Here is a 25817-nt window from a genome sequence, read left to right as displayed (position 1 = left end):
TAACAGCAGATTAGAGTAACTATAGTTAACAATGTATTTTATATTTCTAAGTATCTAGAATAGTGGACTTGAATTGTTCCAATATATAGAAATGATAAATACTCAAAGGGATGAGCACTTGATAATTTGATAATTGATAACTACACATTCTATGCATGTAACAAAATATCACATGTACCCTACAAAGATGTAAAATTTTATGTATCCATTAAAAAATGATAAAATATCATGCTATAGACCTCCATCATTACACTTACCAGTTGTATTGTCTGTCTTCCTCTCGGAAGATAGATTACTTTTGTTTATTCAACAAATGCATTTATTGGATGCCAGTTTTTCTCATGCACTGTTTTAGGCTCATAGAATAAAACATTGAACAAGCAAAAACCCCATTCTAATGGAGCTTAGTAGGAAAAGACAGACAACAAACAATAAACATAAATAAGTAAACTGTGTAATATGTTATGAGTAATAGGCTAAAAGAAATCAAGAATACCACAGTCAAGAAAAAGAAGGGAAGATTGATTTTAGTTTAAATAGGGTGGTAAGTGGTCATTGAGAGGCTGAGATTTAAGCAGACTTGAAGGAGGTGAGGGTGGGTCCTGCAGATACTGGGGAGTGGGCTTGTCTTGCCTGGGAGAGAGTAAAAAAGATGAGCTCAGCAACTGAACAGAGGGCTGGACCATGTAGGATGTTAAATACCTTGGCATAGGATTTAGCTTTGAAATGAGAAGCTAGGGCAGGGTGTTGAGCAGAGAAGGGGTGCGACTTGACCTATGTTATAAAAAGGTCTCCCTAGTTACAATACTCAGAACAGACTGTAGGGGCAAGTGTGGGATCAGAAAAACAATTTAGAAGGCCATTGCAACAATCAAGGTAGGAGGAATAAATGGAAAGATTGTAGAAGAAAGGAAAAAGAGAGAAAGGAATCAGAGTACAGGAGAAGGCATCAGGAGAAAGCAAGAGATTGTGAAGAGAAGACATTAGGGAATGAAAAATAAAAGCAGAACTCCCTGTTCAGACTCTGAGCCAGTTGCTAACCCATTAGTATGGTATTCCATCAGCTGCAAACTCAGCAGTGTATTCATGCTTTCCTTTCCGGGATTAGTAGCTACTAACCTAGCTCCTTTTGATTAATCTAAGAGTACATTCTGCTGGCTGAGCCACCCATCTATATGCCTGTATGCCTTCTGAACAACAAAATTGGCCCCTGGGACAAGAGCCTAAAAGAAATTAGGATAAGGCTAATGGAAATCAGGCAACTGGACTGAATATAGTGCTATATCCTACTTCTCTCTTCAGTTTGTCTTTGCCTTGTTTTCTTGTGAATCTATGTTGAGGGAGAAATTCTATCTGTATTTGCTTCAATAAAATGTTTGTGTTCTCTTACCTTAGGAGGATGCTGAGAAATAGAATGATTTCAACAGTGGTTCAAGGTAGGAAGAGAAAAGCTGAAGAAAACAGAATAGTATAAAAATCATTTGGGAAACCAATAGGTTTTCAGCCTTCAGAAAACTATTTTAATTGCAGCCATCTTTTAAAATTATTGGACACAACTCGATTTAAAATTGTAAATTGTACTATATTAACAACTGTTTTCCATATATACTTTCTTACAACACATCACCTTGATTTCTAGCTGTGGAAGAGTAAACTGTCCATATTTCTTTAGTTCTTTGCTTATTTCCCATTTTCTGCCCTAGCAAGCATTTCATTATAATGTTATTTTGCTTAGACAAATCTTGCTAAGATATTTCATAATTGCCCTTCCTGTCTTGGAAGTTATTATATTGATCATTTTGACAAATAATATTTACTTTTTGGTTTCCATGTATTTGTTCAGTGCATTCCTAATGCAGCCACAGCAATTATCAGAGCTAATTCCTGAAAGTTGAGCAATCCCAGTCTTTGGCTCCTATCTATAGGTTTTCCTTCACTTTTACAAATAATGATTTATGCAAAGTCACCAAGACAGCTATTGCTTCAATGTTAGGTTTATTATCTCCAGGATGAACAGACAAGTCATTAAGCGCTCAGGGGAGGATTAGTGTAGAGAGAGATCACCACATTGTGATTTTCTGGTTACATGGTTCAATACAATGATGGTTTAAGGAAGTAAAAGCCAATCTTAGCACTGCCATTATGGAGCAGTGTATATCATCAATAGGCAGTTATAAAAGCTGTGACAGATAGGAATTCCCCCACCATAAAAGTTCCTTCCATCACGTACCCACTGAGTGAGTCACGTAGAAGAATAACTTCTAAGGAATGTGATTAATTCCTCAGCTTTTACATTTTGATATAATTTTTATACACGAGCTAAGGCTATAAAGTGATAAGATAGATTACACAAGAGTCTTGTGCAATTAGCTTCTTTACTTTAAAGCCACATTTTATGTTGGTGTGTGTTTCTTACTGTACAGAGCATAGGTTTGTGGATATGTAACTGTATTCGTTGTCCTGAAGACAGAAGTATATCTTTTTATTTGTGCTCTGAACATGCATTACGGTGGGTGGGACACATGAATGGGAAATGAATGAATGAATCAATGAATGAACGAACCATCATCTATATATACATCTACCTGCTCTCCTTGCCCACTTTATTTTAAACAGTAATGTAAGTTAATCATTCTCTTACCAAAATGATTCAAAATCCTCCCATTTTCCTGATATCAAAGCCCTATCTGACTAGTGTTGTATTGAAAATCTTCTGCAATGTGTCTCCAACCCTGCTTTCCAATCTGGTTTCCTACTCTTTCCTACATAAGCCTCCTGCTTCAATCAAACTGGCCGAGGGACTATCTATTAGGTCGGACAGATCTCTACCTTTCTATCTTTGCTCACACTAGAATGTACTCCTGTTCATCTTATGTTTGTCAGTTTTCTGAAAGTGTTAATGACACGTAATAATAATAACAATAACAACAACAATACAGTTGGTATAGTTCAGTAAAGAACACAGATTTGGAGCCAAATGCCTGGGGTTTTATCACAGATATCACAATTCCAGATTGTGTGAACTAAAGCAAATTGTAGTAGTAGTAGTAATAGCAGTAGGGCTGATGTTTGTACAGTTGGTATAGTTTAGTAAAGAACATAGATTTGGAGCCAAATGCCTAGGGTTTAATCATAGATATCACAATTCCAGATTGTGTGAACTAAAGCAAATTGTTTAATCTCTCTGGACCTCAGGATCTTCATCTTTAAGATGGGAATAATAATGTACTACTCCTAAGGTTGATGTGAAGATAAAATGAGTTGACACATGTAAGTAGTGCTAAGAACGTAGAAAATGCTTGATAAAATTAGTTCTGGGTCCAGAGCATTTACCATATACGAGACAATATACTAAGTGTTTTTGCATGTCTTATTTAATTCTCTCAACAACCTTTGAAGTAGAACCAATTATTTTCTCTCCAGTTTACTGATGAGAAAACTAAGGCTCAGAGTTACTTATCAGAGTCAGGCTCTGAGTTAACTGAGTCAATTAATTACTTAACCCCCATTCACATAGCATAGAAGTGATTAGGCTGTAATTCAAACCCCAGCAGCCAGATTCCAGAGCCTGTCTATTATCCAGTGTGAGTTTACTTCTTCCCAACGGCCATTACAAATCCTGCCTCATTTGTCGAGCTTTTCTTGACCACTAGGTGCTTCAATGTTCTATAGCATCTATTAAGACCATTGTTTGACAGTAACATTATTTTAGCATTTATTGGGTATTAAGCATCTAAAAAATTGTATTAACTCTTTTAATTTAATATTTGTAATCCGATATTTCAAACATCCTCACTTCTGCTGTGATTAAAGTCATTTGAATGGTACTTGAGGGGCAAGCTTTGATCTCTATATGTGCACACATACAAAATGTTCCATAAACATAAGTGCTCTCAGAAGCGTTACCATTGCTTGCTGCAGGTGATAATGGTAATGAAACTGGAAAGAAGCATATATCATTATTTTAGGTTGAACATAGATTTGGTGAAGCCAGACAATGAATCTCTGTGGTTTCAGAAAAGGACACAGTGAAAACCATTTTGTTAGATGGATCTGCTACCAGACTGAGAACTGGGCTTCTGGGGTTCAGACCTTTGCTTTGTTACAGTGCTCTGTATGATTTCAGTTTGGGGTGTGTGTGTTTGGAGGTGGGGGGTAATCACTGCTATGTTCTCACTTTAGTTATCCACATAATTTGGGATCATTTCATTCCACCTGAATTATAGTTGAGACAAAAATAGGAAGGAGAGTTCCATGCAGACGTGGATTTTTGTCTGCGTTGTTCGTCAATATATTGCAAGGTGCTGAAAACATGGATTTTGTTCAGTTATGTTATGCCTAAAGTTCCCAAAAGCTGGCTCACAGGGTTGCTTAATAAATGTTGTCTGAATAAATGAATTCAAAAGTTCCTTGAATTTCTAATTTTATGGGACAAATGAGTATCTGGAGATATAGTACCTCACAAGATATTCAAAAGCCAGAAATGCAGGCAATGAATTGATTTTTCTGTGAACTGACCATTTATGATTGTCTTTTTATTTCATTAGATTTTCTGATTATTAGACTGAATCTATTCCATCTATCAAGAGTTTAATACCATGAGAGACAATATGAAACAGATGAAAGACTACAGATGCTGAAATTAGTCAGATCTTGACATAAATGCTAACTCTGACACAAACTGCAAAACCTTGGGCAAGTTAACCACTCTCTATTTTTCCAATGTTTAAAAAATAGGGACAATAATATCTTTTTTGAAAGTATGCAGAACTTCAATGTGAGAACATAAGTGAAAGCACTTAGCCATGCAATTAAACATATCAGTTATTTTTATTGTTAGTGCTAAAGTTATTTGTATAACAAATAAATGCAGTGAGAGTGAATTTTGTGGCAAGTGTCCCTAGTCAGAATATGATGCAAGTTAGAAATGATTAGAAGTGAGGAAAGGCATTGAAAATTATTCAAGATAGGCAAAAAGAAAGGATCTTGCTTAAAGTGGTAAGATTTGCCTCTTCACCTAAGAATCAATTAACACAGTCTTACAAGGAACTTATAAGGTTATTAGATGTAAAATATTCTAATCATTCTGAAAGTCTTGTTCTGATCCCCTCTCCTTGCCCACCTTGACTAATTTTCACTGCCTTTTATTTCTAATTTCATTTCTGGCATTTTGACACACATACAGATTTGGGGGATGAATCAATCTCAGGAGAAGGGCTTTATAATACTAAACTTTTCTACAGAATTCTACTAAATGAAGGCTATTTGCATGTGAAATAAAAAATCACAGGTATGCCTGGACCTTAACCTTTCTGGCATGTTTAATATTATCATTACCTGGGTGAAACTGAAGACTCTCTATAACCATCAGACATTTAGCAAAATGTGAATTTATTCACCCATTCACCCATTGATTCATTTATTCATCCAACATACACTAAGCATTTACCATGTGCCTAGTTGTCTGATGAGTGCTGGAGAGATTATTACTAAGATTTCCTCCTCTTTTCAAAAAGCTGGCTAGACAACTAACCTATCTCAAACACAGTTGTTTGTTTGTTTGTTTTAATACTAGAGGTAAGCATCGGCACCTGTGAAAACACAAAGGAAAGTCCCTTAAACCAGAATGAATCTGTCCCAACTGCAAATATCGGGAATGTGATAGTAGTTTTTGAATGTGATATTTCTAATTTATGTTTAAGAAGAACAATCTTAACACCTGAAGTGATCAGTAAGGAAGAGTGATTTGAAAAGAAGCTAGTTTCAGAGGATCACAATGCTGAACAGGGACTTGGAGAGGTAACCAAAAGACATGAAGGAGATGACTCCACCAATTAAGTTAACACAGGCCAGGGTTTCCTGTCCCTCTATCCACAACTCTCCTTGTCATGCTTCTATGCATCCCTCATGAAAGGGAAACTCGAGTCCTCAAGCACCAATTCCCCTTCATTTCTAGTGGAAAAAAATAAGACTTTAGTAATTAAGGGAGTGGTTAAGGTCACAGAACCATTCAGTGGCAGAAAAGGGGTTAGAAGTCCTTGAGATCAAAAACGCTAGAAGAAAATCTAGGTAATACCATTCAGGACATAGGCATGGACAAAGACTTCATGACTAAAACATCAAAAGCAATGGCAACAAAAGCAAAAATTGACAAATGGGATCTAATTAAACTAAAGAGCTTCTGCACAGCAGAAGAAACTATCATCAGAGTGAACAGGTAACCTCCAGAATGGGAGAAAATCTTTGCAATCTATCCATTTGACAAACGGCTAATATCCAGAATCTACAAAGAACTTAAACAAATTTACAAGAAAAAAACAAACAATCCCATCAAAAAATGGATGAAGGATATGAGCAGACACTTCTCAAAAGAAGACATTTATGCAGCCAACAAACATGAAAAAAAGCTAGTCATCACCGGTCATTAGAGAAATGCACATCAAAACCTCAATGAGATACCATCTCACGCCAGTTAGAATGGTGATCATTAAAAAGTCAGGAAACAACAGATACTGGAGAGGATGTGGAGAAATAGGAATGCTTTTACACTGTTGGTGGGAGTGTAAATTAGTTCACCCATTGTGGAAGACAGTGTGGCAATTCCTCAAGGATCTAGAACTAGAAATACCATTTGACCCAGCAATCCCATTACTGGGTATATACCCAAAGGATTATAAATCATTCTACTATAAAGACACATGCACATGTATGTTTATTGCGGCACTGTTCACAATAGCAAAGACTTGGAACCAACCGAAATGCCCATGAATGACAGACTGGATAAAGAAAATGTGGCACATATTTACCATGGAATACTATGCAGCCATAAAAAAGGATGATCTCACATCCTTTGCAGGGACATGGATAAAGCTGGAAATCATCATTCTCAGCAAACTAACACAAGAACAGAAAACAAAACACCGTATGTTCTCACTTGTAAGTGGGAGCTGAACAATAAGAACACATAGACACAGGGAGGGGAACATTACACACTGGGGCCTGTCAGAGCATGGGGGATTGGAGGAGGGATAGTATCAGGAGAAATACCTAATGTAGATGACACGTTGATGGGTGCAGCAAATCACCATGGCACGTGTATACCTGTGTAACAAACCTGCATGTTCTGCACATGTATCCCAGAACTTAAAGTATAATAATAATAAAAGAAAGAAAGAAAGAAGGAAGGAAGGAAGGAAAGAAAGAAAGAAAGAAAGAAAAGAAAAGAAAGAAAGAAAGTCCCTGAGATCTCTGAGGTGTCTGCTAAATATCTATTTCTTGGCTTATGGAATTCATGATCCCACTTTTCTGACTTAGTAAAAGAACCCTGCAGAGAGAAGGGTGACTTCTCGTCACTCTAGGACCTACAGCAAATACATGACCTTCTCCCACCAATCTGGATATATTCGTGGTTCTCACATTTTGTCTGCATCCCTATAATTATACCAAGAGCAGAGCACTATAGTTAATGTATTTACATAGACCCACTTCTACCAAACTATACCCTTTGAGAGGAGTATACATTGTCTCTTATTCTTTTTTTTTTTTTTTGCCTCTCCAGTGTTCAGTGTTTGCTGAAAGAATTGAATGTTCCATCTGATTTGATTACCAATTCCTGCAGTTCCCTGAATTCAGCCCACATTGTACAGCACCCTAAAAAATTCTAGAACAATCCCTACCCCCAAATTTTACACAACTTGGTTTGAACTCCCTCTGCTGGTGAATCCAGTAAAATCCCCTCAACTACGGATCTAGTTTACGACATTCACTGAGAAAAAGAGAAGGCTATCAAGCAGAAAAAAAGTCTAAAATAGACAGCATTTCCTGAGGGAGCATTAAACTTCATCTTTAAGAGATCATTGCTTTGTGCAAGGAAACACTATAAAAAAGAGTGAACCTTATCATCAGTTTCACTGTGTAGTTGAGCCTAGGAGTAAAGTGCAGAGATTGAGAAATCTCCTGGGCCGAGATAGGAGGATAACTAATGAACTAGAAGATATCTGGGGTGTGTGATCCTTAATTGTACATTTCATTGCTTTTACTATTTTCTATTACAACTTTATAGCTGGCTAACCGTATTTTTCAAGACCCAATGCTTGGCAGTAGGAATTTGTTTAAGAAAATAAAAAGAACCTCTTAACTTCTTTAGAAACTTTTTTCTCTTTAATAGATTTTCTCTTTTCTCCCGTGAAGCAGTGATTCTTTCAAAAACAAGAACACTAAATTTATTTCCAAAATGAATAGGGAACTTTTTAGTATCTCACACTCATTTTCACCTTACCTTCCTAAGTATTTTTCTTCCTTATAATTTAATATAAGGCAATATCATGAGTCATAAGATTGATACCTAATTATTACAAGTGAAATAATTGCAAGTAATGGAGATGTATTTCACTTTCAGACTGTTGAAGAAATTCAAGCATTTTATATTATGAATGATTATTGGCTTTGAACAGTGCAGAATTTGGTGGTTCCTCATTCCACTCAAGAAGTTTTCACATGAGGCCAGTTAAAGCACATAAGCTCTTACAGATCAAATAAACTCATATAAACTTAAGTGAAAATGGAAATAAAAAGGAAGGGCATTAGCATTTATTTAGTTCTTAATATGTACAAGAGATTCGCATAAATGTATTTCATATGTATGTCCACTTATCTTTACAGAAACCCTGTGAAGTAAGTATTATACCTTTGTTTTGCAAAAGGGAGAATAAATTTAGAGAGTCTAAGTAATTTGCTTAAAGTCACATGGCCAGTGAATTACAGGGCCAGGATGAGAATTCAGGCTTGTTGGACTCGAACACCTCTCGATAATGATTAAAAAACATTTAGTGTGAAATATTTGAGATAGAATAAACTCTAGACATCCCCTCTTTTTCAGTCCCTTCAATGACAGAAACACTGAAGTCCAGAATATCTTAAAACTTCTTGATTCATTTCAGATCTGCAGGAGATCTATCCTGATAAATTCTTTGTTGAAAATATAGATGACCCTTTGCTTTACTTACGCAATATTTCAGACGAAGTCTTTGAGGACCTAAATTTTATCAGTGAGTTATTTAATTTTGTATTGGCTAACACCAGCTGTGTTTGACTCTGGGTGATTGGATTGAAACTAAGACTTTACATAGAGTCAAGTTGGTGATCAGAACTACCCAAAAGAGTCCTGAGTTGCACTATCACACCATGCCCCCTCCTACTAAGGACTGTTGCACATGTGGTATCTTCCGTTTGGGAAACACTCACCTTCCCTATCTTCTCTTGGACATAAACAAACAAATACCTATTGTTCCTTCAGATCTCAGATCTATGGTGGTTTTTTTCGGAAAAGTCTTTTTCTGGTCCTCAAGTTAGGTCAAATCTCACTTCTATAATCTCTCCTGGAACCATAGATGTCTTCTTCTTAGCATTTCTCATGATTATAATTTCATATTTCTACTTGTGTGATTTATAGATTAACATCAGCCTCCACTGGATCATAATATCCATAAAGGTAGAGACTGTAGTTGGCCCACCCTATTTCTCCAGTGCCTAAAATACAATAATATCTGGAATCTACAAGATGCCTATAAATATATGTTCAATGAATGGACACATAAGTAAGCCAAGAGAGTAGGATGAAGAGAAATATGTTTATCCTAGAATCAAATATAGAGAAAATTAGGACATTTTAAATTGTCCAATATGTTGAAGCTTGCTTGAATGGATGCAGTGAGATATTTTATTGTATTTGTTGCTGTTTATGTGTTGTTGTTACTATTATTTTGGTATCATTTCGGTTGTTGTTTGGGCTTGTTTATTCTTGGGAGCCTGAGACAAGATTAAGAAAGAGCTTGAGATGAGAAGAGAAAGAAATAAATAGGGAAATTATTTGATGTAATGCTTCTATTTTCCACCCTAATAAATCAATAGTTGAGTTGTCAATACAATGAAGCATTATTTAACAAATGCATTTCTAACCATTTCCCGAGAACAAAACATCCAAACAAAGCATATTTCCAGTTTACTCTTTGAATCCTTTAAATAGCATAGGATTTTGAACTCTGAATTTCTACAATCCAATTCACTTTCATCATCATGCCCTATACTCAGTTTTTAAACATTTCATTCATATTGCTGTTGTATTTCAGTTCACAACAGAAATGTTTAATTCCCCCAAACACCTGTTTTTGCTCCAACAAAACAAAAGCCATCAACACAGTTCAAGTTCGGTAAATCCTGTCTACAATCCCCATTATTTTCATTGGGAAATAATAACAATTCCTGAACCTGAGAATTGAATACTCCATTTCACTTCTGAAAAGATTTTCATCAGCAAAACCCAGAGCACTCAAGTATACCATGATGAGATTAGAGTCTACTGAAACTACTGTATTGTTTGAGCTATCAGATATTGCTCATTTGACAATCTCTGTGTTCCAAAACCTAATGAAGTTATGGCCAGTATATATGCAAATTAAATTCTGTTGAGAAAAAAATCCATTGTCCACATCATTGGAAGCCGTCTTATAGAAATGGATTATTTCTGTGACTTGGGATAGCTAATTATTGCTGAAAACAAGAGGAGTGGTATTGAGAGTAAGTGGAGGAGGAGAAAATGGGCACCTGGAAAAAAGCAGAGTTAACAAAGATAAAAGGGGGCACTTGACTGCTGAGATGGAGAGACAGAGAACCCAAAATCGCCCCAGCTTATCTCCAAGCTGTAAAATCAGCCCAGGATCAGGTGAAAAACATCATTAATTTCAATGTAATTAAATATCATTAGTAAGATGCTCTGGGGTGTGTGCTGCTTAAAGATAATGGAAATCCCTGGGCATAACCTATGGGGAGGCCATATCTCAGAAACACACTACCTCCAGGCTCCCACACAAAGCTGGGAAAGTAAAAGTTGTGCACTTAGTTAACTTTGTTTATTGACTCCACAGTTCTTTCAACGACACCACCACCTCCAATAAAAAAGATTAGAAAAGATGGTGCATGGCAGCCACAAAATTTATCTTCGTTGAATCAATAGAAAGGATTGCATTGCCTAAAGTCAATTCAGGAAACTAGTTCTCCTTAACAAAAACTTTGATGGATAAGTACATAGTAGGAATGCCTTTATAAGCGGAAGAACATCTTGGAGGAATGTCATTGCTATACTTAGCATATACAATCACGTGTCATCAAAACAGCTCTAGGTCACGCTGGCTTGGTGAGATACTCACACACACCTGAGAAGTATTGATGATTGTGAGGCCTCATGAGTGTGAGACTCAACTATAATCCCCTTGGGCTGGGTAGATGGGCACAGCATACAAGCATAGCCTAGAATAGCAGGCAGAATCACCCTTAATGTTGAATTGTGTTCTGTTTATCTCTAATTTTCTAACTCACCCTCTTGTCCTCTCACCCCCTCTGTCTCTCTCCACAAATATATGAATTCAGAAAAATGAAATGTGTATTTAATGCTATTACATTGTACTCTTCCCTTTGCCTAGAAGATAATTTCTCTTATCTTTATTCTAAAAGCTCATTCCCTTCATCTTCCACTTTAAGACTCCACTCAAGTCAATTCCCATCGTTCCCCAGGTCCCACTTCACTGCCCCTCTTCTGGGTTGTCTTGGAATTCTGTGTGACCCTCTATGCAATCATTTATGCCTAGATTAATAATTGGCTTGCATCACTGCCACTGCACTAGACTGGGAGTTTAGTAGTCTATGTCATGTGTCTTTTTGCATCATTAGCACTGAAAACAAAGCATGGCATCTGGGAGCTATTCAGTAAATAATGGAGGAAGGGTATGAGAGAGAAAGAAAGAGTAGGAAGAAAGAACAAGATATCTGTGTGACTTGAGAAAGGTTTTTCTCCCATGGGCCTCAATTTCCTCATTTGGAAAGTGATGGGGTGGCTACTTCCAATTTTGGAGAGTAACATTCTGTGATCCTAGATGTGGAAAAACCTCACTGAGACCTAGCATCAGTCCAAAAAGAAGCAATTAAAGGAAATACTTTAAATAAGAGATAAGCTTTAAAAATAATCCAATCAGCAGAATGCATCTCAAAATATGTGCACAGCTCTGAGCCACTATCTTGAACAGTTGGGAAGTAGCATGTTCAGCAGTGAAAGAATCTCTAGGGACTCGGCCAATATGAACTCACAGATGTTTCTGTTGAAGTCAGGTGATAAGTTTCCAACATAACCATGTTTAACCAGAGTCCTCAGTTCACCTCCAGGGCACAGCCCACTGAGCCCTAGCACCCTTGGCTTATAAAAGAAAGAGATAGATAGAGAAAGAAGAGATTTCCTAACACTGAGAATACAACCTACATCTAAGTGTTCCAAGAATTGCTGACCTTTCTCTTTCTAGAAGAAAAAAAAGTCATCATTTGATGTAATAGTAATATATTTACTCATTATTTTACAGTTTCTCTTCACTTATCATTCTTCTCTCCATGCCAGAAAAGCCCTACTGCCATCCCCAGACAGTGGATGTAGAGATCAGAAAGGGCGTGGGTTTTCTTTTCAAGGTTATATGTACATATTATATATATAAATATATTATATTTTAGTCTATATTATATATGTATTATATTATACTATATATTATATATGATACATATATGTATAATATAGACTAAAATATATTTATATATAATATATACATGTATAATATATTAAATTATATATATACTAATTACATATGTATAATATATACAAAAATATAATATATTTATATGTATATGTATATTTTTAATTGCAGTTAGGGAGGTTGGGAGGATGTGAAGAAGAAATAAATAATCTGTCAAGAGTTGACACTGCAGCAAAAGCTATGTACACAGCATATCTAATTTTAAGCTTGACAAGATCCCTTGTAGGATCCTGCAGGTAACATTTTACATAAAGGAGGAAATGGAAGCAAAAGGAATTTGAAATAACTTGCTTTAGTCATCCAACAAGTAAGTGATAGAACAAGAACTTGAGCCTAAGCCTCGGGTTGTGAAAAGCCACCAAACTTCCTCTTGCTCTATATCTTAGCTGCTCAATCAAGGCTCTCCTAATTTCTTCAGAACTTCCCAACTGGATTGCCAAGGGGTTTAAATGGTCAGAGTAACGCACTCAGGTCTCAGGGAACCCTAGGAGGGCTTGGGGAAGCCAAGCCACATCTCTGGCCACTTTCCATACACAGTTGACCTGCCATATTATCACTACCTAACCACCTTCCTTCCCTCCAATCAGCCCCATCTCCATGAGTCCCTGGGCCCATGGCTTCCAGTCACAAGTGGCTTTATCTGTGCAACCTAGTGCTCCAAACAGAGGATATTTTCATTTTCTGTATGTGCTATGACATGAAAAGTTTGGGAAACACTGTTTTAGGCTTGTCTTCTATCACCCTATACATGTTCCAGTTGCACAGAGTTACATAATAAACAACATATGAATTTACGCTATTCTTTTATGCCTGTGTGGATTTAATAATGATGTACATGCCCTATGCAGAATGCCTTCCCCTTTTCTCTACATGGTAAGTTTCTACCTACTTCAAGAAAAATTAAAATTTAATATCAAAAGAAGAAAGTCCCACGTTCTTGTGTTTTTCTAGCACTTTCATACTACAGTTAGGGTCCTCATCATATTGCACTGTGAGTCACAGGTTTGTATATCTGTCTCACCAACTTAAAGCTCATAGAATGTTTTCAGTAAAGTTGAATGAATGTATCAAACACGGAGGGCAAAAAACTGCATTTTTATCATTTAGCATCACTAGAAGCTGGCTGAGGAGTAAACAAACTACTACTCCTAGGCCAAATATGGCCTGTGGCCTGTTTTTTTCTTTTCTTTTCTTTTCTTTTCTTTTTTCCACCAGAAAGCTCATAATGGTCTTTACATTTTTAAAAAGTTGTTTAAAAAAAAAAAACTAACAAGAATGTGACATAGACCATATGTGGCCAGCAAGGCCTAAAATATTTACTATATCTGGCCCTTTACAGAAAATAGCTAAATCAATCAATTAAGATTTACTTGATTGAATTCATAAATATATCATATATAAATGATTTTTCTTCTCAACCCTAATTCTCTTGTTTTTCAACCTATTCCTCTCTCTGGCCTCAATTGTACCATTTTTCCTATTGCTCCTCTCATCAGTGTTTCTTAACTTTAGTGTTGAAGTATAACACACAAAGAGAAAAAAAATCGTAACTCTAGAGCTCAGTGATTCATCACTCAGTGAGCACAACCATGTGGCTACCACCCAGATGAAGAAAGAGTAGATTCCCACACATCAGAAGCCCCCATATCCCTTCCCAACCATTAATCTCTTCCTCTTCCTTAAAAGTAACCATATCGATAATTTCTTACCTCATAGATTAGTTTTACATTTATATAGTTTTTTTAATCTTTATGCAAATGGAATAATACATTATCATGAGCCTAATATTGAGCAAAATTTGTGTCTCAATGTTTTGCTCAATATTAGGTTTGTGATGCTTTTTTACACGGTGTCGACAGCAGTAGACTGTTAATTTTCCTTGTTATGCAGCACTTCACTGTCATTCTTTAAATTAACTTTACTGTTGACAGGCATGGCATTTTAAAAAATCTGAGCTTATTTTGAATAATGCCCTGCTTAGAACATTCTTACAAATGCATTTTGAAGATATCACTGGACACTTTCCACACTCAGTTGATCTGCCATATTGTCACTACCTGACCACCTTCCCACCCTCCCATCAGCCCATCTCTATACTTATAGATCCTATGGCCATCTCAGGGAGCAGCACAGTGAGAGGCTAAGAGCATAGACTCTGAAACTAGACCCCCTGGGTTTAAGTCCTGGATTCCCCCATTACTATCTAAGTAATCTTTAACAAATTACTTATCCTTTCTTTGTTTTTCTTTAGATGTTTTCCCTAAGAGAATGAAAACCTCCTATTACTCTTAAGTCGGATGCAAAGCCAGCCTATTTAATGAGAGTCTACAGAAAATACCAGGTGAAAAGAAGGAAATAGAGTATAGGCAGTGGTATGCTGGTAATGGTTTAACAAATAGCTCTTTGAAGAAAAGGTTCTGATTTGTGCCATTTGCCTACTTCCATGGTGTTGATACATCCAGCATGGCCAGTTTCAAGCCCCTAGGGAGGTGTTACCGAAGACGGTTGGAAACAAATGTTCACCATCGGCTCTCATGAGCCACCGCAGGCTGGTTCCAATGCACCCTCGAGTGCAGAGTAGTAAAGCTTCAATCTTTCTTTGAATAAATGTCCATCTTCTGTCGCATGGTGGACCTAACAATGAAGTTCTCCCACTTTTATCTGAAAAGGAGTAATCATAAGAAATGAAGACTGGCCAAATAGATTCTTTCTCCCAAGAGTCTGAATCTGGAGTAGGGCACAAATAAAAAACAAATGATTGGAGGAGAAAACCCCTAACTGTTCTTGCTATCCAGACTTAACACCCACCCCATCCCTGAGCTGCAATGAAACCTGCATCTTCCATTTTTTCCCCATGGTTATATAAACTTTCTGAAATCCTTCCAGTGAATTATTTTTTCCTTTAACATTCCTAGAATTCGTCTCTGACTTAAGGAGTAAAGCAACAGATTTGCTATTATTTAGTTTTTGACTATGTGTATTTAAATAGTTGCTCCCCAATAGTCTTTTCCCAAACTCATTTTGAGTCTTATGGAGCTAGAGAGACTGCAGTAGAAGGAGTAAAATGTAATTTATTTACAAAGGCACAAGGTGACACACCTTCTTTCCCAACTTTTCTCATTATGCCAACTAATTATATTTAATATTAACAGGGAGTGTTTGGGGAGGTGGAAAAGTATCATATTTATCATATTAAGGTAAAAGCTAAGTTTATGTAACAAAGGAACTTAGAGCAATATGGAGGCTTAAAAGAAAATGGACTTTTTCTGTCACATAACAGTTCCAGTGTGTGCCATGTGGGGCTCTGAGCTGCTCTGCTCCACTTGGCCATTCCAACACTCAGGCTCCTTCCATCTTGCTGTTCCACCTTTCCTTAGACACGATGTCATCTGTATGGCTGAAGTTGAGTTCATAGCATATCCAGCCAACAGGAAGCAGATGGAGAACAGAGAAGAGGTGTGCTCACATTCCAAGGGCAAGAACTTTGCAACATGAAAAAATATAATTCTGTTATCCTAGCACTTTGGGAGTCCGAGGGGGTGCAGATCACCTGAGGTCAGGAGTTCGAGACTAGCCTGGGCAACATGGTGAAACCCCATCTCTACTAAAAATACAAAAATTAGCCGGGCGTAGCGGCGGGTGCCTGTAGTCCCAGCTACTCAGGAGGCTGAGGCAGGAGAATCGCTTGAACCCAGGAGGCGGAGGTTGCAGTGAGCCAAGATGGCACCACTGCACTCCAGCCTGGGTGACAGAGCGAGACTCCATCTCAAAAAAAAAAAAAGAAAAGAAATGAAAAAATATAATTTACTGATTGTATCCATACCCAGCTAAAATGGTGTTACAACAAAAAAGACAAAGAAAATATTGTATAGAAAACTAGCCATCTCCCCAACAAAAGCCTTTTAGAACCATTTGCTATTACCATTTTTTTAAAAAGAGCACGAGCACAGATTATAAACATGAAACATGTTCCAAAAAATTAAAGTAGAAATAGTTCTGCATTCTATATGTTTTCTGTGCAATGAGTTTACATAGGTCAGCAGTTCTAAACCAGAGCAGAATAAAGTGCTGAAACACCCTAAACATTTGTGAAATATATCATTAAAAAATTTGCTAGTAATAATCATCAAAGTAAAAGTTGAAAATAATTTTTTTTGAAAATTTAGGGTCAATTCAAGATTATTCCTACAACAGTATTTCCTAAACTTCCACCATTCGAGTAGTACTATAAGAATATTTTGTTGTCTGTATTATCATAGCATATTATTACAGCATATTCAAGATTATTCCTACAACAGTGTTTCCTAAACTTCCACCATCAAGGAGCACTGTCAGAATATTTTCCTATCTGTATAATTATTATAGCATATCTGCATTATTATGTACTATGGGACGTATCTTTACTATTATTTCCTTAATTTTTTTTTTTTTGAGATGGAGTCTCGCTCTGTTGCCCAGGCTGAAGTGCAGTGGCGTGATCTCGGCTCACTGCAAGCCCAGCCTCCCAGATTCACGCCATTCTCCTGCCTCAGCCTACTGAGTAGGTGGGACTACAGGTGCCCACCACCACATCTGGCTGATTTTTTGTGTTTTTGGTAGAGATGGGGTTTCACCGTGTTAGACAGGATGGTCTCGATCTCCTGACCTCGTGATCCGCCCACCTCGGCCTACGAAAGTGCCGGGATTACAGGCGTGAGCCACCGCGCCCGGCCTATTATTTCCTTGAATATTTTTATTTAAATGAACTCAATTATTGACTTAGATAAACGCATTTATTAAGGAAACTTTATATCATTATTATAAATGGAAATCCAGTATCATTTGCCAAAATAGAAGATAAATATAAAAATATATAACATTACCAGACAATGTTGTTAAATTGTAGCTAGATACTGTTGCTAGCTGAGAATTCTGAGTCAGAGCTGGCCTTTGCTCTTTTCAAGAGGGAGAGAGAGAGAGTTGAGATGTTTTAAGGAAATACTAGCAGCAAACTGAGTCTTTCTTCTCTATGTAATCTAAATAATTAAAAGAGAATTTAAATAGGACAAAGTGACTATGTGTGTCAATGTGATTTGATTCCTGTATATGAACTATCTAAAACCACTCTTAATAGAACTCTAAAGAAAATGCCCTATGGAAAATGTCCTACGCCTTATGGCCCTATGAAAGATGCCAGCCTTAGCTCATTTGCACGTGGATATGCTTTTTTGAGTGAGAGAGAAAGGGGTTAGGTTGCGGTTAACACTAAAGAAATTCTAATAATCCTGTCAATGCCATTGTCTTTGAACATCATCACTCATGTGTTTCCAGGTGGTAGAGGGCAAGGAAATGCTGTCCTAAATCTAGCAATTGCCTCAGAGTCATGAACTGGAAAAAAAGTGTCCTAAAAAATTAGTCATCCATACACATGGGCATTACATCTGAACCATCTTTCCCTCTCTGGTGCTGTTTATTTGGATGGAGTTGGCTTCCTGGCTTCAGAGAGCTGTTTTTTGGTACCAGATCTCTTTGACACGCTCTCTGGAATGTCTGTATCAGATGCTGCCTCCAATGTTTTAATCAACCAGACACTCCTCCAATGAAAGGAAGATGATTTGAATATCTGGTCTACAAACCTAACCTATAATTATGCTGAGTATCTGACTGCCTTTGATATTCCTAAACTTATATTGCACTCCAAGAAAACATTTTCCTTTCAGAAGCACACAGTCATGATGCATTAAAATAGTTGTGCCAGCCAGTCAGACCCTTTAAGTGGCATCCAGCTATGGCGAAAGTCATCATGGCAACAGAGAAGAAAGACATCGATCTCCATAGAAGTATAGCAATGGAAATCTATGGTCAAGGACTCCAAATGCATTGACTAGACTTTTCTTAGTATTAGAGATCCAGGTTTAACCTAAATATCTGATTATCATAGTGAAACATAAATTTAAATATGCATTTAGCAACAAGAAGCATTCAGAGATATCTATGGAAATAGAGTTAATGGCTGGGATAAAGGAATGATACCATTTACTGTGTACCTATTCTGTTCTAGTCATTGTGCTATGTACATTATAAAAGTTAGCTCATTTATTTCTCCTACCACTGAAAACTTGTAGAAGATGATGAATATGTCTTATTTGACTTTTATTCCCTAGTTATAAGCCAATGGCACTCTCTGGGTCACCATATTCTACAGGTTTCAGGGACCATCCTAATTTCAAACCTCTATCATTTCCCACCATGCTCTGTAGGTTTGGGGGACCATCTCAATTTGAAACATCTATCATTTTCCCCCTAAATCATTCACTCTCAACTTGGAGGTGAGGGAGGTACAGTGAGGGAGGTCACATGGGGCTATAACACACTCTCAAGTTTCTGATGTCCCCTGGTGTTTCCCTTCCTCACTTTTGAGAATCATTGTCTTAGTAGATTGCTGTTACTTAGAGTCTTTAAAATATCCCCCAGTAAGTTTTGCAGGTATGTTGAGAACTACTTCAGTACCTGAATCTGTGAACTGACCCTGAAGCTTTAATACTTCAGAGCCCTGGCTACCTATCTAAGACTGCTCCTCACATTCAGACATGGTAGAGAAAGCTTTCAGACCATTTTTTTTTATATACTCTCCACCTTTCCCTCAATAGAGCCCAAGCCTCCAAATTTTATGTGTCTCTCTAGTCCATCTAAAGTAATTTCCTTGGTGTCCAAGGAACATGTACTAGAGGACATCTCAACATGTCTTCCACCTTTAGAATTCTATGATCCCATAATATAATCAGGATAAGAAACTGTCATTAATATCTGCCAGATAACAGAATCTACATATTTTAAAATTTAAAAGAATCCTATCATAGCTTTTCCAGTTCTTCTCAAATGAGAATAAATAACCTTATCTGGAGAATTATTTCAGCTTCAATTTGTAGCCAATATAAACCAGGCTCAAAAACCAGAGCAGTTGTATAAAGATCCTTAATTTACATTTAGAAAAATATATTTAAATCTCCTCACACGTGTATGTTTTTATTGTGTATAACTAAATTGCCTGATAACAGAAGGCTTGAAGAATGCTAGCAGTGGGGAAGAGTTGTAAGTGGGAAAATGTTGCATTAGTCTGGTTCTTTAATTACAAGCTGTTGGCACTGTGGGTTGCGTATCCATGTATTTTTGTTTATGTATACACAGGTTGATCCTAGATATTTTCGAAGAAACATATGAATAGGAATAATAAAGACAGTTTCATTATTCCTCCTGGAGGGAGTCTTGTGATTTGATTCTTATTCTAAAATCACAGAGACGTAAAATTTCAGGGTTAGAGAGAAGGTTATGTAATCCAATTACTCACTCAATTATTGAATCTTGCCTACAATGTGTTTGACAAATAGTCACTCAACCCCCATCTGAGTGCCTTCAGTCAAAGGGAATTTCTGGAACAGTCTATGCATTTGCAGCAGATGACAAATATCTCTGCATATTGCATTCCCTCTTCTTCTGAAGGAGGAGCTTTGATTTTCTTTGGGGAATTGTTATTTCCCATTATATGCTGTCTTAATGGGACCATCAGTTGAGGTGTCCGCTTCTCCGTTAGCCAAAAAGTGCTCACGTGATCCAAGCTATGACAATCCAAATGTAACTCTCAGAGCTTTAAATTCTGAGTATAAGGAGGTAAAAAGGAAAAATGCTGGAACAAATGTATCCCAATGACGGTACCTTGAAGATTCTGGTTTCCTGAAAGAACAGATTCTTCAACTTAAATTTCAGATCTGTGAGCACCTGACACTTTTATAAATTTAAGTGTTGCCTAAAATTAAGTTAAGTCAATTAATATTAATTGCAATCAAAAGTTCTAACACCCCACATATCTTGTATTTATGCCTCTGGGGAAATTTAGACAGGCATAATTCCTGCTTAATATTATAGTCCTTTATATGTGTAAAAATGTACCACATCCTTCTTCAAAATCATTCATTTCCTGATATGACTTTTTAAGAGGCCAACGCATCTTTCACAATTTCTGCTGTGTGTCAAATGTTTTCTTTTCTCCCCTTATTGCCTTTTTCCTCCCTCACAGTCAGCTATTCCTAAGAATACAGTCCCGTACCACATAACAATGCTTCAGTCAACTACAGATTGCATACTACAGTGGTCCCATAAAATTATACCATACTTATACTGTTCCTTGTCTATGTTTAGATATGTTTAGAGACACAAATACTTCCCACCGTGTTACAATTGCCTACAGTATTCAGTACAGTAACATACTGTACAGGTTTTTAGCCTAGAAGCAATAGGCTGTGCCATATAGCCTACATTTGCAATAGGCCATATCATCTGGGTTTATGTACAGTCTATGATATTTACACAATGACAAAACTGTCTAATAACACTTTTTTCAGAATGTATCCCTGTTGTTAAGCAAAGCATGACTGTATCTGAAATACAGTATAGGAAATGCTTGTTCGATTTTTATTCTAGCACTTTTATATAACGGTTTGTAAAGGTTGTGCAGAAGGAACTGTAAAAATATATATACAAGAACCAATACGTTGACATATGGCAAGTAGAAGCTGGAATTCCCCATGCCACAAAATTTAACTCTTCTGCACATCCTTTCGCTCCTGGTGACTGAGATATCTCAAGTCTTCTTGACTTGGCTTATACCTTAACTTCTGTTGCTTATGATATGGTGTTTCTGGCGTCCATCATCCTTGGGACCTCAGTAATTGGCATTACTTTCTGAGATCCACAGAAAATGCTTCCATTTCTGGCATAAATCCAGTCATGTGTTTGGCTGCCTGAATTCCTTTGAAAATATATAGACACATTTTGCTAAATAAAGGGGAAGAAGAAAGAAAATTCATAAGTCCTTTCTTTGCATGACACAATCGTTTTCTCCCTTTGCATATAACTCTCTCGTTCTTGCTTCTGGGACATGGTAGAGTCACTTCTGCCTTCCTTTGGACTGTCTCTTTTCAGTCACTCTGCAGACCTTTCCTGTGGTTCTTCCTATGGGAGGGTGAGCCCCTCCCCATCATCTGGGAAGACACCTGCTACTAGTCAACTCGCTAACTGAAGCATGACCTGATTCCAGATGGGTTTCAATATGATTTTAGGTTCTTCCACCTTTCTACTCGATCTCAAAACAAGCTCCAGCTAGCCTGTTCTACTTAATTCCATAAACATCTACCGAGCACCTACTAGGTGCCAAGCCCTATGGGTACAAAATCTGATTGGACATGGACCCTGCCCTCCAGGGCAGATGGTTATATAAGGAATATGGCAATGCAAAGTGATGAACATACTAGTATAATTGAGCCCAGAAGAGATGGCAATGATTAAATCTGCCTGATGAATATAGGGTCAGGAAAGGTGTTAAGAGGTGAGCTTGAGCTAGCTTTGGAAAAATGACTAGAGATACACCAGGAAGACAAGGGGGCATTCCAGGCACTTAAAAGTGAATATGTAACTGCCAGTGTGCAGAGAAAGGGTAATGATCATTTTGTTCTATTCTCAATAATTGGAACCTATGATCATATTAGTCTTTTTGGCAGTCACAACACACAGCTGTCTCACAGAGAGCTAAAACTACTATCTTTCTTGCATTGTTTTGCCACATTGACCCTCATTATTCATGCCAGCAATAAATTATTCTTTAACAGGGAAACAAAAGCAAGCTCTCAACTCCTTCATCTCTCCCTCCTTGATCACTGCTCCTTGGTTCTGGACAAGGCAGCACTCAGCCTTATCACTTTCTACACTCAGTGTGGGAACCCATTCATTCCCCGCAACTTTCTCTTTTCTGTCCCTCACACATCTCCTTCTGAGATGGTGTGTTCCAAGCTTTGCAGGAGGCAGAAAACATCTTTTGATAAGTTTCACAGAGGGTTAGACGCAGTTTCCACCCAGCTGTTGTCCAGTGTTCTCTGAAATCAATCAAAAGAAAAGAAACCAAAACATGTTTGCAAAAATCAAATTAAAGCCGAGCTCTGATGAAGTTGCAGCTATCTACAACCATATGGGCTGCCTGCCAAGAATGTTTTTAATATTATAATCGCTCATCCATAGACCCATAATTGATATTTGCAATTCGATAATGCTTTTTCACAATTTTTTATTTGTTTCCAATCTCCCCACTTCCCTCCTCACCTTATCCACCCAACAACACCCTGTGTCAGCACATTCAAGGCTCTTAATGACCCTCTCAGCTGCTACTGATCAAAGTCAAATTTTAATTACAATTCTAATTTTAGAAGTTTGCTTCCTTTTAATCTGAACTTTCAGAAAGGAGTCAAGTGTGTTTATAACAGCTCACAGGAAACATGTGAAGCTCTAGGATTATTTAATTAGATGAGTTCAACTAGTTTTGAGCTTTATGCTTCCTACAAGCTTGTACCAGGTGATTACACCTATAGAGCGTAGAAGGTAAAGTATAAAATATATCACCAAGAGCTGTAGTCTGGCCTGAAAGATGAACAGAGTAAAAGTGAGACACAATTGTGTGATAACAAAACTTTGCTCTCAACATTTTATGATGGCTACTTTTTCTTTAATACTCTAGTCTCTCCAGTTTGATCTGAGCCCACTTCAAGTCTTTTTTAAAGCACCTTTGCGTTAATTCCATTTTCCCTGCAAGAATATCTTCAGCCTTTGGTAACTCTACCCATTCTTACAAGACTATCTCAAAAATGTTATCTTCCCTACCTTTCCTTATCTTTTTAGATAAAAAATAACCCACCTCCAAAAAAACTTATACCACTTGTCATCATCATTAATATTAATCATCACTCATCATCACAATAACTAGAATTCATTAAATATACACCATATTGCTGAATAAGAAACATCTTACTTTATCCTCCCCCAAATCCTATTGTATACTCTTATTTTCCCTATTTTATAAATGAGGAAACTGAGTCTCGGAAAGGTTAAAATATGCTCTGAGTCAATTAGCTATTTAGGGGTAGAGCGAGAATTTGAATAACCAGTCTATCACAGCAAACCACAAGATTTATATTCCTCCTACATACACAAACATAATGGCAATTAGAATGTAAGCCTGTTGAAGAAACTATCTTAGACATCTTTGAATCTCCTAGTGTTTACAAAGTTGTCATTTAATAAATATTTTTGGATTGAATGATTCCCTGTTAGAATGCATGTAAATATATTTAGAAACTTGCTCATGAGGAGAAATAAGTAACTTTTTGAAAATTATTTCCCAGCCTTTCAACAACTTCTTTAGAAACTTGGCAGTTCAAAAGCTCAAGTTTTGATATCTCTGTAGCACCACAAACTTTTAATGGAAACCAAAAAACACAGACTTATACATCAACAGTATTAGCATTATTATACATCAACAGTATTAATAATAATGGTTATTAACCAGCATTTATTAAGTTCCTTCCATGTGGGAAGTACCATGCTTGGTGCTGCAGAGTACATGAGATGAAAATAATTGCCCTCGCTATCAAAATAGCTAACAATCCAGTTTAGGGGTACAATGAGAAAGAAGTATTGGCACTCACTAATCCTGACTGTCTTCTGATAAGGTTAAATAATGGTAATAGCAGAGCTTTTGTTCTAGAGAGCATTGGGTGAATAAGTCTGTACACATTTGCAGTAATAGCCAGAGGGAGAATTCAATTGTTTTGTGTAACCTAGGAAGAAGAACTTCAGATACACTCCGGAATTAGAAGAGAAGGCGGCAAGAAAGATAAACTGTCAGTGACATTTTAGAAGGAAAAATAATAAAACATGTGCCATGAATTTTAAATTGTTTGCTGTGGAGTACAATGTACAAATCCCTCCTCTATAATATCTTCAGTAAAGTCTACATTGCTCACTGATAATTCTATGTAAGTGGACATGTCTGGGAAACAAAATCATGCTTAACTTTACATCTGTGTCCATGCAATGCAGACCAGGGACAGCAAGAAAATCTTGTAGGGGATCCAATGTATTCATCACAGGATCTATAACTAATCCCTACCCACCCCTTAATGTGGAAATGTTTACACTTGCTCTCTTCCCCTTGGCTTTGGTTTCCTGTTTTCTTGTGGCAGGTCCAGTACCCTGAACCTGGACTCCAGTTGCTTTAATGGAATTCTCTTCTAGCTTCTTGGACCCTGTACTGGGTTGAAGAGTATCTTCCAAAAATTCACATCTACCCAGAACATCAGAATATGAACTTTTTTTGAAATATGTTTTTGCAGATGTAATCAAATAAAAATGAGATAATACCAGATTAGGGTAGGCCCTTATCCAATGAATAGTATCCTTACAAAAAGACGGAAACTTGGACATGCACATTCCGGGAGAACCTCCATGTGATGGTGAACACTAAGACTGGAGTGATGTGTCTACAAGCCAAGAAATGCCAGGATTTCCAGCAGGCACCAGAAGCTAGTAGAAAGGCATGGAACAGATTGTCCCTCCGAACCTCCAGAAGGAACCAAGCCTGCAGATGCCTTAATTTCAGACTTCTGATGTTCAGAACTACAAAAGAATAAATTCCTGTTGCTTTTAGCCTCCCAGTTTGTGGCAATCTATTGCAGCAGTTGTAGGAAGCTAATACAGACCCTTATTTTTCTAACTCAGGTTCTGACATCCCCTGATCTCAATGAAATAATCTTTCTCTGCTCCAGGCCTCAGAACCCAATTCTAGCCAGACCTACCACAGGAAGTAGGAGAATTTGGTGGAGATCTCTATAGAACACACTTAGTTTTTCCTAAGACCCTGAGAAGGAAAACAATAAGGCATCATTTTCCCATCACAACCCTCTCTATTTCTCTATATAACAGCACAGGACTCCAGAGGTTAGGGCTTCTGAGTGATAGAACCCTACAGAAACCCAATAACCCAGTCATGTTGATCCAGTATGTACAACATGACAAACTTTTTTTATACTTGAAAACACAGATGGAAGGATTGTCCCTATCCACAAACTCTTAGTTGTGTTTACTCTATATTCTGCAGACAGAGAATAAATACACACCTGCCTAAAGTTAGCATGTGCTCTGCGTCATGGACATTTCTTTAAAATGACCTGGTCCAAAAATGGTTACATGAGACGTGCTCAGAATGAGTACTATGCTGCTCTCATAAATGACCCTTCATTCATTCATTCAACAAATATTTATTGAGTTTCTGTAATGGGCCACTATACTTGGGACTTTATTACTTTAAAAAAGACATGGGGCTCAAGA

Source organism: Gorilla gorilla, chromosome 3 (genome assembly GCF_029281585.2).
Source record: "Gorilla gorilla gorilla isolate KB3781 chromosome 3, NHGRI_mGorGor1-v2.1_pri, whole genome shotgun sequence".
Lineage (NCBI taxonomy): Eukaryota > Metazoa > Chordata > Mammalia > Primates > Hominidae > Gorilla > Gorilla gorilla.
The sequence above is the reverse complement of the archived record's forward strand: the minus strand, read 5'-3'. Positions refer to the sequence as shown.